This window comes from Rattus norvegicus, chromosome 7, assembly GCF_036323735.1.
Source record: "Rattus norvegicus strain BN/NHsdMcwi chromosome 7, GRCr8, whole genome shotgun sequence".
NCBI classification, from domain to species: Eukaryota; Metazoa; Chordata; class Mammalia; order Rodentia; family Muridae; genus Rattus; species Rattus norvegicus.
Genome location: NC_086025.1, coordinates 58,238,253 through 58,256,397, shown reverse-complemented (window position 1 = coordinate 58,256,397; position 18,145 = coordinate 58,238,253). Strand labels below are relative to the sequence as shown.

Genomic DNA, 18,145 nt, shown 5'->3' with positions numbered 1-18,145 from the left:
AGGAGATGGATGTGGCAGTAGTTCCAGGGCTGGAGTTCCACGGAGGTCCTAGAGATCATCAGGGTTTCAGTCCATGCTGGAATCCAGGAAGGAGGAGGTTCTAATGCAAGCGAGGGGGAGATGAACTTGCTAGCAAGAGTGAGGACAAGCAGACAAAGAGCAAAAGCTTCCTTCTTCCACATCCTCTTATGTGAACTCTACCAGAAGGTCTGGCTTTCTGCCCTCACAGGATCCGGATTTGGAGTGAGTCTCCAACCTCCCATAACCCTACAAGACAAATCCCTCACAGGCATATCCAGCTGCTGGGTTCTAGTTAGGTTCAGAGGTAGTCAGTTTGGCAGGCAAGATTAGCTATCTCACATCTAAGTCATGTTTCTGCTACAGCATTTCTATATATGTTGCAAATAACAAACATAAGTAAGTTATGTGTAGTTAAATACTTGGGAAATGATGAGTTGTATTACCTTTAAAAATATAATTTGTTACATAGTAACTTTAGCTTAGTTTTTAAAATTTTTTCTTGGATAATTTATATATTTACATTTCAAATGTTATCCCCTTTCCTCCTCTCCCATACCCACTCCCTCTCCCCCTGCTTCTATGAAGATGCTCCCACTCACTCCTACCCACCCACTCCAACCTCAACACCAGGGCATTACCCTACACTGGTCCCTTCACAGGACCAAGGGATTTTCCTCCTATTGATGCTGGACACGGCCATCCTCTGCTACATTTGTGACATGGGTCCCTCCATGCCATTGTGCTCATTGGTTGGTGGTTTAGTCTCTGGGAGCTCTGGTGGGGTCTGGTTGGTTGATATTATTGATCTTCCTAGAGTGTGGCAAACCCTTTCAGATCCTCCATTTGGGGTCCCCTTTTTTAGTCTGATAGTTAGCTGCAATCATCCTCATCTGTATCAGTAGGGCTCTGGCAGAGCCTCTCAGGAGACATCCAAATCAGGCTCCTGTCAGCAAACACTTCTTGACATCAGCAGTAGTGACTTGGTTTGGTTGCTGCATATGGGATGGATCCCCGGGTGGGGCAGTCTCTGGATGACCTTTTCTTCAGTCTCTGCTCCATTCTTTGTCTCTGTATTTCCTCCCATGAGTATTTTGTTCTCTGTTCTAAGAAGGAATGAAGCTTCCACATTTTGGTCTTCCTTCTTCTTGGGCTTCATATGATCTGTGAATTTTTCTTAGGTATTCCAAGCTTTTGGGATAATATCCACTTATCAGTGAGTGCATACCATGTGTGTTCTTTTGTGACTGGGTTACCTCACTCAGGATGATATTTTCTAGTTCCATCCATTTGCCTAAGAATTTCTCGTAGTCATTGTTTTTAATAGCTGAGTAGTACTTTTCCCAATCTGTTGGTCGCTGTTTTGTCCTATGTGTCTATGGCTCTGTAATATGGATTTAGATCTGGAAGGGCAGTTCTGCCATCATTGTTATTTTGTTCAGGATTATTTCAGCTATCTGCAGCCCTTTGTGGTCACATATGGGATGGATTTTACTATAGTTTCTTTTCTATTTCTGTTAAGGATAAGTTAGATATTGTGATTGGGGTTGCACTGAATCTGTTAATAGCTTTTGATAAAGCAGTCATTTTCACAATATTGATTTGATCACTCAGTGATTATGGATTGTCTTTCTATTTTCTAGTGTCTTTTTTTTCTCCTCCTTTTCAGAGGTTTAAAGTTTTAATTATAAAGGTCCTTTATTTCCTCAGTTAGGTTTATTTCAGGTATATTTTTCCCCTTTGAGGCTGTCATACAGTGTCTATGAGATACTACCCTGTATGTTTGGTGGTGGTGTAGAAGGGCTATTGATTTGTGCAAGTTGATTCTATATCCTTCTGATAAACAAAGGGTTAAGTTTGTTCATCACTTCTAGACATTCTAGTAGAATGTTTGGGATATTGAATGTGTAGTATTTTGTTATCTGCAACGTGGATAGCTTGACTTCTTTCACTATTTGAATCCCTTTAATTTCTTTCTCTCGATTTATTGCTCCAGCTAGTGCTCAGAGCACAGTATTTAAAAGCATAGATGACAATGTTCATCCCTGTCGTGTTCCCAACTTTAGTGGACTAATAAAAGCCTGTCACCATTTAGCATGACGTTGGCTATGGGTTTCTCATATATAGCTTTTATCACATTTAAGGTATGTTCCTTCTAGCCTTACGGTCTCTGGGACTTTTATCATCAATACAAGTTGGGGTTCGTGAAAGACTTTTTCTTTCTTCATCTATTGCGATGATCATAGCCATTTATGTGGTTTAATACATTTATTGACTTATGGATGTTGAACCACATACTGGCTGGTTCTATGTCAACTTAAAACAAACTAGAGTTAAAAAAAAGAAGACAAAGAAAACAAAAAAGCAAACAAACTAGGGTTGTCTGGAAGGAGGGAACCTCAAGTGAGAAAATGCCTCCATAAACTCCAGCTGAAAGGTGTTTTCTTAATTAGTGATTGATTGGGGAGGGGCCCAGACCATTGTGGGTGGAGCCATCCCTGGGCTGATTCTCCCGGGTTCTATAAGAAAGCAAGCTGAGCAAGCCCTGGGAAAGCAAGCCAGTAAGCAGCACCCCTCCATGGCCTCTGCATCAGCTCCTGCCTCCAGGTTCCTGCCCTGTGTGAGTTCCTGTCCTGACTTCCTTCAGTGATGGACTACAGTGTTGAAGTGTAAGCTAGATAAACCCCTTTCTTTCCAACTTGCCTTTTGGTCATGGTGTTGATACCAGCTATAGAAACCCTGAGACCATCTCTGCACTTTCAGGGACTAAGCAAGCTTAGTCACAGTGGAAATTCTTTTTGATGTATGTATTCTGTTTGCAAATGTTTTATTGAGCATTTTGTAGTTTACATTCACCAGGGATATTGACCCTGTAGCCTGATTACTTGTGCCCTCCTCCTCCCCCTTTTCCTCTCCTCTCCCCTCCCCTCTTCCTCCTCCTCTTCCTCTTCCTCCTCTTGTATCTTCACCTAGTTTTGGTTTTAGAGAGGCAGCAGCTTTGTGGAAATAGTTTCAGTGTTCTTTCTGTTTCTAACTGTTTGAATAGTTCAAGAGGGATTGACTATAGACGTTTTATGGAAGTCTGGTAGATTTCTGTTGTGAATCCATCAAGTCCTGGACTCTTCAGTTGGGAGGGTTTTAATTACTATTTTGACCTCTTCATCTATTATGTGTTTGTTTAGTTTTTTGACCTCTTGGTTCAATGTTGGCAGTTTGGATTTAGAAATTGAGCCATTGCTATTGGGTTTCCAGCTTAATGGAATGCAAGTTTGTTCTTTAGTATCCTCTTAAAATATCCTGCATTTCTTCAGGGTCTGTTGGAATATTTCTATGTTCATTGCTAAGTCTCTTCCTCTGGGTCTTCCTTTTCTTCCTTTTCGTTAATTGGGCCAGCAGGCTGTTAGTCTGGTTAATCTTCTCAAAGAGCCAGCTATTAGATTCATTGGTTCTTTGTATTGTTTTGTGTTTCTATTTAATTGATTTCTGCCTTGATTTTTATTATTTCTTGCCGTTGACTGGGTCTGTATTTAGTTTGTTCCTATTTTTTTCCCAAATTTTTGAACTGCATCATTAAGTCATTTACTTGTGCTGGTCTTTTCTTTCCCTTTTTTTTTTTTTCTTGATCCAGTCTGGATTGTTTGAATATTTATTGTAGGCTTTGCTGCCAGATACAAGGAAAAGGTATAGATGACTGTCACACACAAAGAGAGCTATACAAACTGTCACCAAATAGAAAATTTTTAAGATGCATCAGGGATCACCCACTTAGTACCTTTTGTCTAAAAGATAGTAACAATTCCTTTCTGGAACAGCCACCTTGTCTTGTAACTGGTCGAGTGGTCTTTCCAACCATCCTGTGAGAAGCAGCTCACCACGCGGGTGCCGAGACTGGTGCAGAGAGGACTCGGAGCTCAGAGCTGTCCATCTCCCCACAGGGGCTGCTTTCAGTGTGTACCAGACATGTCGTCGTGGTGTTTTCATTTCAATTTACTTTTGGGAAATTTTTCTTCCTTGACTTCTCCTTTGACTCCTTCATCATGCAGTAATGAGCCGTTTCATCTCGAGATTTGTTTGTTGTTGATTTTAAGTTGTACGGCATTGTGGTCAGACTGGACACAAGGAGCTGTTTAATCTTTTCCAGTTCGTGTAAAGATTTGTCTTGTGGCCAGGGGTGTAGTCTTTTTCTTAGAAAAGCTCTTGCGTGCTCCTGAGTAGACTGCATATTCTTTGGTGTCTCAGTAGAACAGTCTGTCGGTATCTGTTAAGTTCATTTGATTTATGATGTCACTTGTTTCTATTGCTGCTTTTTAACCAGATGACCTGTCTATTGATGTTGATCAATAGGACATCATTTCTTGAAATTTAGTGCCTTCAGTTTGGTACCTATACGTGTGCGTGTGTGTATACATATGTACATATACACACATATATATTCTTTAGGTTTGTTTACTGAATATAACATTCATGTGTATGTGTATATATGCACACACATATGCATATACACATATACATGTGTATATATGGACACACACATATATGTATATGTATACATATATAGAGAGAATGGCAACATCTATTTGGTTAACTGTTCCCTCCATTCCAATGAAGTGTTTCTCTAATCTCTTGTGATTAGTTTTAGTTTGAAGTCCATTTTGTGAGGCATTAGAAGAGTGACACTCGTCTTCTTCCTGGCCTCATGTTCCATTAGACTGGAACATTTTTGTCATCCGTTCACTAGAAGGCAGTGCCCATCTCTAAAGCTCAGGTCTGTTTCTTACCCAGATAAGGTGGATGGATTTTCTTTATCTGTTGCACCAGCCTGTGTTTTTTGAATGGGAAGTTGAGGCCTCTGATATTTAAAGATTTTATTGAAATGTAGTCATTGGTTTGCTGATCTTTGGTGTTGTCTGTGTTCAATGATGACTTCCTATTCCCTTCCATAGTCTCTGATGTGCAGTCCTCTACTCAGCCCTGAGATATTGCTTCCTGTATTTTCTTTAGGTTTGTTTGCTGGATATAATTTTTTTTACATTGTTTATAATGTAGAAAGTTTTTCTTTCTCCTTCAATTATTGCAGGTAGTTTTGCTGGGTATATTATTCCAAGCTTGCTGTCATAGTCCTTTAGGGCTTGGAATACATTGCTCCAGGCTCTAGCATTCAACATTTCCATTTAGAAGTCAGCTGTTATTTTGAATATATATATATGTAATTTTTTTCCTCTTACAGCTTTCAATATACTTTCTTTGTGATATATACTTATCGTTTTAACTATTGTTAAAACTATTGATAGAACTATTGTTGTTCTTTTTTTTTTGTAGAACAATTTTTATACATATAGATAAAAACATGGAAAACTAAAGAGCCATAAAATGACGTTGCTAATGCAAATCATGGTGTAAATTTGAGTTACTTTAGGAACAAGTTAAAACAGTAATTTACAATACACTGAAGCTACCCACAAATTGCTTTCCCCAAGGGATACACCTTCAAAGCAAAGCTGTCAGCTGAACCTCACAGAAGTAATACAACGTAAAGTAGAAGTAAATGTCTCCTTCCAAATAATTCACCTTTGTCAAGCATCACAGATTTAATTTATGGTTCAAAAACAAGAAATCATAGAAAAAAACGTTAATAGCTTTTCACTGCTTTATATACTAATTTAGAAGTCATGAGGATTTACTTGTTTGCTGATGCAAGGCACTTTTCTTTGGGGGTTTCATATTGAAGAAACAGTGCTACATTGGTTTGGTCTACTTTGAACCATTTTGGACAAGAGTTAGAGCAACTCTGAGAAGACCAAGTCTACATTTGGCTTAAACAGCAAGAGGAAAAAGTCATGTGGAAAACATAACACTATCCTTATTTTTGAGTATCGGTTCTAGAAAGTAAGACCTCTTTGATCATTACAACTTTTCTCATTTAGAATAAGGGAGACAACTGGAAAGGAAGTATTAACTGTATTAAATTAGTAAAGTAGGCTAGTTGCTAAAGTCATGATTTAAAGATACGGGACCAAGAAGTTTAAAAAAATGGTAATCAAGTTACTGAATTATACTAAAAAATGTGGACAAGTTCTACATTTTGTTAATGTTTCTGTAAGAGGCTCCATCATAAAATTGAACTGTAAAATTACTTTAAATGTAATATATAACACAAAATGAATTTTTAGGAAACATTAGGAAATTTGTTATAAATTATCCAAAACCTATAAACAAATCCCCCTAACTTGTATTTTGTTTAAAGTAATAACTTTATATCATACAAATAAATTTCAAGTATGAAAAGTGCATTATTGCAATAATACCTCTTTGCAAGTCCAAAATTCTTGGTTTATAATAAAACCATAGTTTTTTTTTTTTTTTAAAGTAAACCCATCGTCCATCAGCGCCATCTACTGCAGAAGTCCCACATCTTAACTTGTTGCTCAACAAGTTGCAGAGAAACATGTCTGGAAGCAACGTATAGTTGAAAAGAAAGTATTTGTGTCTATATTTCACATTATCATCACTAGGATCCTGTCCTTTCTAGATGGAAGCTCACACCCATGTAACAGTCCTCATAGTCCAGCGATCCTGTGCAATAACAGTCCTCACAGGTCAGCCATTCTGTGCGGTTGCCACTTGCATGTTCCCAAAGTCACCATCATCTTCGTATGTTCTCTTCACACTACCTGTAGTACCAGAATGAACAGATAAAGACCTTTCTATCTGGAGTGGTGACATCATCTGTATTGTTAATTTTGCTAAGTAGATGGCTTCATATTCCTGAAGTTGGTGGACAAATCCAGCATTAGGATTAATACAAAATCTCCTTTCTTGGACACAAGCAAATGCATCTCTGTACTTCATCCCAAATGTCTCCATGATGTATGCAATAACAAAGGCGGCACTTCTAGAGATACCTGCATTCCCATGGACGAGAACTTTTCCTCCATTTTGTAAGCTTCCATCAATAAACTCTTTAGTCATAGGGAAAAAACGTATTATGTTTTCAACTGGATTATCAGCAATATCCAAGACTAGATACCTAAATAATTGTTGAAAGTTTGGTTTAATAAAGTTTGCTTCAATATTTTGCCGTATGCAAATTATATGAGTTATGCCATGTTTCTGCAGTATAGGTAGCTTGCTTTTCATAGCAGAAGAGTAGGGGCCTAAGAACAATCCAGGCAAAACTTCCTGCATCTCTCGTCTCATAGGGTAAGTCCACTCCTCGACGTCGTCTTTGCACTGCGGGAGCGAGGGGAACTCCAGTTTCACGTCCTCCATGGTCCAAGGGCCCCGGCGGGTGTCTGCGGCGCGCCCGGCCGCCACCCCCCCCCCCCCCCCCCCGGGCTGGCAGAGGCGACAAGGGAAGGAGGGCAGGCGGATGGCGGGCTGTCAGCAAGCACTCGCGGACCACAGGGTCCGGGAGGCTGCGACAGGAAGGCGGATGGCAGAGCGGTGCGCTGCGGGCCGCCGTGCTGCGGCCGTCTCCCTCCTGCAGGTCTACTATTGTTCTTATGCGGTTGCAAGCTCCTTCACCTCTTTCAATCCTTCCTCTAATTCCCCCCAAGGGGGTCCTATTCTCAGTTCGGTGATTTGCTGCTGGCATTGACTTCTGTATTGGACATGCTCTGGATGTGTCTCTCAGAAGAGGTTAATATCCGGTTCCTTTCAGCATGCATTTTCTAGTTTCATCAATCTATATTTAGTTTTGGTGGCTGTATATTTATGGGCCACATGTGGATCAGGCTCTGAATGGCCATTCCTTGAGTCGCTGCTCTAAACTTTGCTTCCATATCCCCTCCTATGGATATTTTTCCTTTTAAGAAGGAGTGGGAGCATTCGCATTTTGAGCTTTATAAAAAGCATTTTAAAGCTTCTTCGTGAGCTTCCTGTGGTCTGTGGATTGCATCTTGGGTAATTCGAGCTTTTTGGCTAATATCCATTTAACAATGAGTGAACACCAAGTGTGTTTTTCTGTGATTGAGTAACCTCACTCAGGATGATATTTTCTAGTTCATTCCATTTACCTATGAATTTCACGAAGTCATTGTTTTTGATAGCTGAGTAGTAATACTCCATTGTGTAGATGTACCACATTTTTTTGAATTCATTCCTCTGTTGAAGGGCATCTGGGTTCTTTCCAGCTTCTGGCTATTATAAATAAGGCTGCTATGAACATAGTGGAGCATGTGTCTTTGTTGTATGTTGGAGCATCTTTTGGGTATATGCCCAGGAGAGATATAGCTGGGTCCTCTGTTAGTGGAATGTCCAATTTTCTGAGGAATCTCCAGAGTGATTTCCAGAGAAGTCGTACCAGTCTGCAATCCCACCAACAATGGAGGAGTGTTCCTCTTTCTCCACATCCTCGCCAGCATTTGCTGTCACCTGAGTTTTTTTTTGATCTTAGCCATTCTGACTGGTGTGAGGTAGAATCTCAGGGTTGTTTTGATTTGCATTTCCCTGATGACAAAGGATGTTGAACATTTCTTTAGATTTTTTTTTGGCCATTCGATAATTCTCAGCTAAGAATGATTTGTTTAGCTCTGTACCCTATTTTTAATAGGGTTATTTGGCTCTCTGGAGTCTAACTTCTTGAGTTTTTTGTATATTTTGTATATTAGCCCTCTGTCAGATGTAGGGTTGGTAAGATCTTTTCCCAATCTGTTGGTTGCCGTTTTGTCCTAACCACAGTGTCCTTTGCCTTACAGAAGCTTTGCAGTTTCATGAGGTCCCATTTGTCCATTCTTGATCTTAGAGCATAAGCCATTGGTGTTCTGTTCAGGAAAATGTCTCCAGTGCCCATGTGTTCGAGATTCTTCCCTACTTTTTCTTCTATTAGTTTGAGTGTGTCTGGTTTGATGTGGAGGTCCTTGAGGCCCTTGGACTTAAGCTTTGTACATGGCGCTTCTTTTCCTACGTCTTTCCTGTCAATGGCCAGGAGGAAGTTAAACTACTTAGACTTTAGTCTGACTTCTCTTCTCTTGGCCTCTCTTTTAGTTACTATTTCAAAAGGTCCTCTTTCCTTGGGACATTTCCATCTCCTCATGGCATTCCTGAGCCCTGTTCTGAGAAACCCAGGGGAAATTGTTTGAGGAAGCACCATAGCGAGAAGATTTATAGTCATTTTTTTTTAAAGACTGATTTTATAAACTGTTTATCATGCTGGAATAGACTAGATTTTAAAACAACAGTTAGAAGGTTACTATGTGAGAAACTGTATACTAATAACTTAACAAAAATGCCCTATTCTTTAATAACAAAACCCAAAAGCCACACAGGCTGTGTAGTTCAGGAAACATTGAGAGTTAGGACCACGCTTGGGTCCAACAGCCCCCAGGCCCTTTCTCCTGCCCTCCTATAATACAATGCTGCCCTACATTTTGACTGATTAGTCTTTTCACTTGGCAAGTCACCATCTGGCCACTCTGGCAACAGCGTTAATTGGTGCTAATTTTCTGATGATGGCCAAGTAGCTATATTTGGATGTTAAGGCAAAGAAAGCTGTGATTAAGGTGTAAAGAAGTGAGGTGAAATCCACGACTTCCCCCACACTACTGAGGTAGATGACTGACATGTTGTAACCTCTCACAGCTAGCACTTTCCTGTTTGTGAGGAAAGGATGCCGCCCACCTTACAAGGATTTTAGAGATGAAGTAAACAATATCTTAGGAGTAGAAAAAGATCACTATGTTCATGAAATGTTCACATTAAGTACTTGAAGGATTAGCTGTCACAATGTGCCTTGGTGCAAGGGGAGGCACTGTGCTTGGAGCAAAGGTTGGGGCTGGGTCAAATGCTGCTTGAGAATTGTGGGAAGCTTTCTCTGTTCATTGAGAGGCTAATTTCATAGTCAGGTTGGTGATGAAGAGGTAGTCATTTACTGTAGGGGATAAGTGATAGGGAGGTGGGTTTGCTTGTCCAAAACCAAGAGAGTCTAGGTAAACCCAGGAAATAATAAAGTGTGCTCTTTCAGAAACTTGCTAACCTATATCTGAGGTATCTATGGTTTGGTACAAGACATTCATTTGAAAGTTAGTGGGCACAGTGGCTAGTTCAGAAAGAGCCCAACTGATCACTAGGACACTTCAAACCACAGCACACTGAAGAAGTGATAGAGGGTAGTGAGAGAGATATGGGGAACTCGAGGAGGGTAGTCATGGCCCCTATGCCGAGCTTCATACAGCAACTTGCAAATCTAGATGACTAGAGAGCTACAGATTCTGTATCTTACCCTGGCAGAGCTCTTACTTACTGAAGTGGTTGTAGACCCCGGAGCCTGCTCTGTGCTCTGAAAAGTTAACTCTCTGTTTTCTGAGTGTGCTCGTCCATCGGTGTGAATGAGTTCTGAGGAGATCTGATTCGAATGGCATCAATAACAATTTAACACATGCTGCCAAAGCACTCATGGAGAGAGGAGACTGGCTATCAGCTGCTTGTGAAATTGGAGCAAAAGATCTTATTAATGATTAATTTGATGCTTAACACCTTGAATGAGAGGGAAGATAATGAATGCAGTTTTGAAAGTCTGATAAACTTGAAGTTATAACCAAAAATGTGTATGTATATGTATATATATAAACATACATACATGTATATATACACATATATACATACATATACATACATGTATATACACATATATACACACATGTATATATATATACAAATACATATACATTCATTCATATCAGTGTTCCTGCAAAAATGTGTTCTCTTGGATATTTGTGCAATATTTTTGCACAGTTCTAGGCTGATGAAATATTGTGTTCTGTGCAAAAGAAAAAAATGTGCTTTGTATTTAGGGATAAATTGCTTACTGAACTAATAGTGTTCAGAGTAGAATACAGTGACTATTGTTTTCAGACATCTTGTGGCCACTGAATCAGTCTGATATTTGAAAACCATATTTTGAGGCTGGCATTTTTTGGTATTGTGAACCATGAGATACCAGAGTAGACAAGGATGTGTAGGTTTACAACAAAGGTTAGTGCTAGAGGTGCGGGTACAAAAGAAAGTTCAGAAACACTGTGGAGACGCAGAAGGATAGGCACCAGTTACTTGGTTTGTCAGTATTAGAAAAACACTTCAGAAGAAGGGGCTTTAGAAGTCGGGTGGCAAAAAGGTTGGGGAATGATCCAAGTTTCAAGCCATAAACATTAAGTGGAGATATTGTGAAGGATTAGCTCAGAAGACGCAGCAGCCATGACTAGGTCAAGAGGGTTAAGATAGGAAGGCAAGACCCATCCCTCACAGTGGTGGGGAAGGCAGGTTCAAGGGAACGCCTTACAGAGAGATACACCGAGGCCGGAAGACCACAGGATATGCTTTAGGAATGAAGATTGGTTTTTTCTTCTGGGAGTAGCATCTTCTTAGGTGAATAGTTGTCCACCCCCAAGCTGAGCTTCAAGTTGCTTTAGTTTTTTCTCTATTGTCTAGTTTCCTCGCTGTATAGAAAATGTTGCCCTAAAGTAGCACTTGGTACCTGGCAGCTCTTACTATGTTACCATTGTGTCGGCTGCTTCATACACCAGAGAAGGAATAGACCACAACGTCAAGTCAGGTCGCTGTCTGCTTCATCAGCCTTGTATTTCATGATCATGAAGGAGCTGGAAAGAGGCTCGTTCGTTCCTTATGCTGCTAGTATCTTAACTTGCTTAACCAGAAATAAAATACACTTTTCAAAATTCATAGATGGATTTGGTTTTCAGTGGGATCTAGTTGCAAGGTTTTCTGCTGTCAGGAAAATTGGTATTACACCGCTAGGAATTTGCAGGTTTCAGTTCCACGCATGTAGTTAAGTGTATAGTGTTAATGGCAGTCCCATAATTCGTACTCCACATAACCATAAATTAACTCGGCTACCTCTGGTGTGCCTTCTTTGAGAATGTTCCGAAAGACCACCCAGAATGTGGAATTTGTGTAGATTGCAAAGACTTCTTCAAGTTGAGACATCACATGCCGCTGACTGACCAATTACACCTGTCTCCTTCAGTACCAGCTACCCGTTTGCTCTTCAAGGAGGTTCAAGCTATTGATCTTAAACTATAAAGGGCTTTTATGGGTTGAATTATGGCAACTTTATAGAAGACCTCCTCTTTCAAACAGAGTGCTTTGTACATAGTAAGTACTCCATAAATGCTCTCAATGATGACTTAATGTGTGTTTCGACCTCCCCATGAACTTCTCTGTCCAGTTTCCGGATTGGCGGGAAGTCTTCTGGAATGGTATCTTTCATATGTGTTTTGCTTGGGACTTTGATGGAGTATAATTTTATTGACTTCATGAGACTTGCCTTTCTAGTGATAAGTCATGCTAGCTGGTTTGCTCAACAGTTCAGATCTCTGCACTTGGACGCGATATTGTGTGACTCCTAGTCTCAGGGACTTTAGCTATACAATTAAACCGTAGTTTTAATATGTTCACAAGGATATGTATCTTCTCTATATATAACTTGATATATAAAAATTATATATACATATAAGTATATTATTTGGTTTTCAGTGGCTGTATATGTATATATATACATATATATATATATATATATATATATATATATATATATATATATCCCCAGGGACTAGGTCTTTTCCAACAGATTTCTACTTGCTTATTGTTTATTTCAGTATTTCCCAGAAAGATAACTTTATTACAGTGATATGGAAAAAATATTTTCCAGGTGAAATTTCATACAGTTCGAGGGGAATCTTCTTTATTTTCCGATTGGGCAAAATGTTACTTCGAAAGTGAGTAATATAAACAAGTTGGAATATGTAGAAAGGTGAGCAGCTTTGCAGTGGTTAATGGGAGAGGTTGTCTTCATGTTAGAGGAATGCCAGTTCAGTTACAAGAGCTCAGAGCTTAAGTTTAGAGCTTAAGTTTAGAGAATTTAAAAGCAGGCGTTTTCTCAGCTCTGTCTGCTTTTCGGAGGCTTGATATGAGCTGGAGAACCTTATGTCTTCCGGGACCACGGATGCAGGCCTTTGGAACCAGTGGTGCAGTGCTAGCCTGGGTCTTAGAAGGATGGTGGAGAAACATTCCATCTCTTCCTTTCACTCCCAGAACAACCACCAATAAGGAGAATGCTCTTCAGGACAGCCTTAGGGAGATGTTTTATTTGGAAAGAGAGAACCAGGGTGCTCGGCTTCTACAGAGCCAGCTCGGAGTGTTTCCCCAGGTTCAGCCACATAGACACTCAGAGATTGCTGCAGCAGTGGGGTCAAGAGCGCCATTACATTGAGCTGGCAGCAGGAACTGGTGTCACCTACAGGGCACTGGCTTTGCAGGCATTTAGAATACAGTATTGTCAGGCTCCTGGGACCTTGTCATAAGGGTTACAGAAACCTCTGCATCCACACAGTGTGAAGCAAGGTTGAATTCTCTCTGTGGGGCACGTGAGCTGGCTTGGTGATGCTGTAAAGTTGCATTGGAGATACCAGGATGCTGGAGATGCCAAGAACATACAGAATTTGCCAAGGAAAGCCACAGGCTCACCAGACAGGCCCTGTGTGTGGCAAATGGCAGGGCTGAAGAGCCAAGACTACCCTAACCTACTAGCACCCAAATGACATCACCAAAAGCCCTGGGTGCTGAGCCTGGAACTACAGAGTTTAGTTTTTGTCCTTCTGAGTCTCACTCTCTGTATGGCCCAGTGTTCCTCACCGTACCCAAGTCTTCCCTTTAGGGGTGGGAATGTGCCACTGGGTGTTAGAAATATGTAACTTTAATATTATCATTTTACAGGGACTCTCAGCTCTTGGCCTGTAGTTTCAGAACAGACAACAGACTTTGGGGCCCTAAAGAGTGTTTGGACTGTTAAAGGTAGAAAAGTTGTACTGGATACATTTTACATTATGAGATGGCCTCCAGGGATTGGAGCAGAATGTTCTAATTTAAATATAAAATGTCCTTCGTGGGCTCCCATGTTTGAGCTCTTGGTCTTCAGTTGACAGTGTTGTTTGAGGACCTTGTGGGGCTTTGAGAGGTAGGACCTAGGTGACTCCTGTAGGCTGCTGGGGATAGGCTAACACCGGTTTTCAGTTCTGATTATCTTCCTGATCTGCTAAGATGTGAAAAGTCCTATCAAAAGCTCCCACTGATACGAGAAACGTGGCCCCAGCCTCCTTTATGGACTTATCTCCCAAAGAGTGAGCTGAAGTAACCATTTCCTCCTTGGGGATGCCTCTGTCAAGTTCTGGTTGGAAATGAGAAAACCAGACAACAGGGAGTCATTCTTTCTATCTGCTTAAAGCTCCATTTTTTTCCAGTTATTTTCATTGCTGTTCTTTTGTTTGTTTGTTTCTCCTGTGCCATTTCACACCTCACACATGTAAGATCTTAGCCAGATCAATAGTTTTTTTTTTAAATAATACAATGCTGTTTTTATTTAGCTGAAACATCACTGATTGAGCTCCTTGTCAGAAGTTAAATCTATGTAGCAGTATTACTTAGAAAGTTTTACTTGGTTTTTAATAAATACCAAGACCTGACCCCAGGCTCTTTTGGGGTCTTTTCAACCTACATTAAAGCTCTTAAAAGTCAGCTTCTTACCACCCCCCCCCCATTCTATGGGTAACAAAGCAGCCCTTGAAAGGTTATGCATGTCTCTGTTCCTTGGGGTCACAAGATACTGTGGCAGCCCTGAGCCAGCATCTTCATATGGAGACTTTGAATGGAGTGAAGCATAGTCTGAGAAAGGTCTTCCCTCTGCCAACCTTTCCCAGAACAGTCATCAACAGGTTTTACCTCATAAGACTCAGCCAGGCCAAGGGCTTAGCCTTGAACCGGTTTTCAATGCACGTACAAAAGTCATTGCTCAAGTGGGCATGTCTTGGCACTTTCCAGAAACTGCAGTTCTGCTCCTGAGGGACCGAGAGACTAGTTGTCAGGTAGGCAACAAATAGTGGGTGCCACCACTGTTGAACTCTAGGTCTCAGCACATAACGGTATGCACATGTGAGAACGTCCCAGGGAAGCATACTAGTTACACGCAATTAACGTGTAATTAATACGCATCTAATAAAACCACCAAGAGACAATAGAAGAAAACCTCACAGAAACAAGTATAGTTACAGAATTACAGCTCTGATGAGCATCCCGCACAGGAAGGAGCCCAGTGGTCTGGAGCAGTGATTTAGCCAAGCCTGGTCAGTTTTCTTCAGAAGACTACGAAGTTGATACGTGCAGGACATTCCTGAGAGTAGGTGGCAGGGAGGTTGGGAGCATTCCAAGGAGAGGAGGCACACTGTACTTATTATGTTCCCGGAGAAAACATGTGAATGTCCACTACTCTTATTTACTGTTCTGTTGGAGAGAAAGGCCTTTGCCTGGGGGTAGAAAGAAATTCTGAGACTAGTCAGTGTGGCCCTCAACTGTTATAATTTTTGCCCTGGAATATTATAACTCCTGATAATTTCCTTCCCCTTCCCTGCCTCTTCCTTCCCCACTCCCGTTACTCTGCACTGTCAGAGTTCCGAGCAGCTCAGGGTGGCCTAGAACTTACTATGTGGCTGAGGAAGGCTCTCATTTCCTGACCCTCTTGCTTCAACCTCCCAGGTTCTGTGCCACCACAACCGTCTCAAAAAACTGTTAGGAATCAATCCAGGCCTTACTGCACGCCAGGCAGGGACGCTATCAGTCAAGCTACATCCTCAGCCTCAAGTCTTTTTACTTTGACATATGTAGAATGTTTGGCGGAAATAGAAAATGGAAGTTCCTTTCACTTTCTCCAGGGGTGCGCAACTCTAACCAGTGACTAAATCTGCCCTCTCCCGAGAGCCGTCCACTTCACTGTTAAGAGAATGTGTATGTCAGGGTTGGGGATTTAGCTCAGCGGTAGAGCGCTTGCCTAGCAAGCGCAAGGCCCTGGGTTCGGTCCCCAGCTCTAAAAAAAAAAAAAAAAGAAAAAAAATGTGTATGTCGCAGTCTTAAATTATTTTGATAATGTGAATGATCGTTGGGTTTCCTAGTGTCGACCAATTCTGGTTAGAAACGCATAAGCTCTTTGTTTCCACATCGAGGCATCAGTGAGTTTTAGTGTGAGCCTGTCCGAGATTTGGCCGTGGATACAGCGTGACTTTCCAAAGTTCACGAGCTGGGACATTGGTCCCCAGTGCAATGGTGTTCAGGTGCTGGATCTTTAAGAGGTGGGGCCTGGTGCAAGATAATTAGGTCACATGGTCACAACGAGCCACAAGAGAGGTGCTAAACAGTGCAGACACATTATCTCACCTGTGCAGCTCTGTGCCTCCTTAAAACTTTGAAAAAATAAAAAGGGATCAAGGTATGTCGGAATAGCAGTTATAGCCAGCACCAAATGATTCCTCTTGGTGATTACCAAAGGAGCCGATTGAATAATTCTGCCCTCCAATGCATGAGTATACCATATAGGGGATATTCCGAACTTATCCATTCCGTGGCCTCCCTTGTGCCTTCTCCTATCCCGGCAGCTCCTAGAGCAACCAGGAGAACTAAGCTTGCCAGGGGTACCTTCGGAATGGATGGGATGCCCGTGACCTTCTACCACACTCGTCTGCGTTACTACCCATTCCCCCCTGGGTTTTACTCACTTCCTCAAAGAGCATTCACGAACGGAGGTTGTCACGACAGACACTGTGACGCACCATGACACAGTGGACTTGGTGTCTTTGCTTATGCGAGTGTGTCTGATACCACAGAAATTTCAACGCACTTAGGTCATAGGACCAGGTTCCCCTAACTGCGCATTGGACTGCATTAATTTTACGATCGTGTTTTCATGACGAGCAATGTATTCTTTTTTAAAAAATGTTAAATACTATGTCTGAGGATTCTGGAAATGTTTTCTACTTTTTAATTGATGCCCCGGGGCGGAGGGGGGGGCACCAATTTGTTTGCGATCTTGTGTTTATTTTGTGGGTACATTACACCCTGGCCAGGTGTCTCAGGACCATGTAAGATTCTCTTGACTTCGTTTCTCATATCTCAAAACATATATTTTATTAAGACCTCTGTCCCTGTGGCTTCCCTTGGCAGGCGTCTGAGCACACGCGGCAGGCGTGGTTAGATGCTGTGGCTGCAAAAGTTACTGAGGCATGGTGGAGGTCTAGGGAGGATGTAGGTAGGAAAGCCAATCGGGTAACCCATAAGAGGCCCTGAGTTGTCATCAGGATGGTGTAGTTAGTCCTGAAGCGAGGCGTTACAGAATCACAGATCTCGTAGAGTGAAACGAATTTGCACTGGAAGTGAGAAGGGCGTAGGCGAGAAGGACAGACATGAGGACTGATTTGGGGAGGATGTGGGGTCTGTGTTACAGAAGTAGGTGCTGCAAACTGATTGGCTGGACCAGAGGCAGAGCTGAAGGGCCGAGTGCCTACCTAGCCTGTGTGAGCCCCTAGGTTCAATTCCAAGCATCACACAGAGAAAACCCCTGCAAAACGAAACCAGTGGTCAATACCTACATACTTCTATGTATGCAGATATTACTATGTAGATAGTTTCATATAGTATGTAAATGAAAAAAATGTTGATATTGTTCAGAGATAAGGTGAGCTTTGAGGATGCTTGAGAAGACAGATTTTTGTGACCAAAGAAAACCCTTAACTTTTCTCATTTGTACTTTGATGAGTTCTCTCCAAGCTAATTTAGGTGAGGAGAGCCACCACGTCCAGTGCGCTTCAGTCCTCTGGCATAGTTTCAAAGAGATCTCCTTTCCCCAGTTAGTTAACTGCACTTCCACAGAGGGGAAAGTCCTCTCTGCCAGCAGGACGTCCCTAACAGGACTCCTGCTGCTCCGTTCTTGTATCTTGCTGTGGCAGCTGTGAACGTACATACGGTGGCCCGTGAATGTGCGATATAAATCCGACTGAGCATGCCCACTAATTGGGTCGAGAGCTCGATACAGACAATGCTGTCTCATAGCGGCCTGTGTGGATAGGCCCAGTCACAGGGTTAATTCTGCTTGAAAGCACTCAGCAGCATCTTGAGAGTAATTACCCAACAGCAGTTTCCCACAGCCAGACCAAGGGCTTCAAAGACTTCTGCGTTTACAGCCAGCATTACCCTGTATCTGAGACGCAGTGTTCCCACAAGGACTCTCGTCTCTCTTCCTCCTTATTAAGCCTATGGGGTGACTAAGTTCACGCACTGTGTGCTAAGAACCTGC

At 41.7% G+C, this 18,145-nt stretch overlaps 1 protein-coding gene and 1 pseudogene across 4 annotated transcripts in view; one reads left to right on the top strand and one right to left on the bottom strand.

Annotated features, from left to right (window-relative positions):
• Positions 1–18,145, top strand: part of Msrb3 (methionine sulfoxide reductase B3) — a 122,633-nt gene that overhangs the window by 55,062 nt on the left and 49,426 nt on the right. The gene's annotated exons all lie outside the window — the stretch shown is intronic.
• On the bottom strand, positions 6,287–7,490 carry Styx-ps1 (serine/threonine/tyrosine interacting protein, pseudogene 1; annotated as a pseudogene).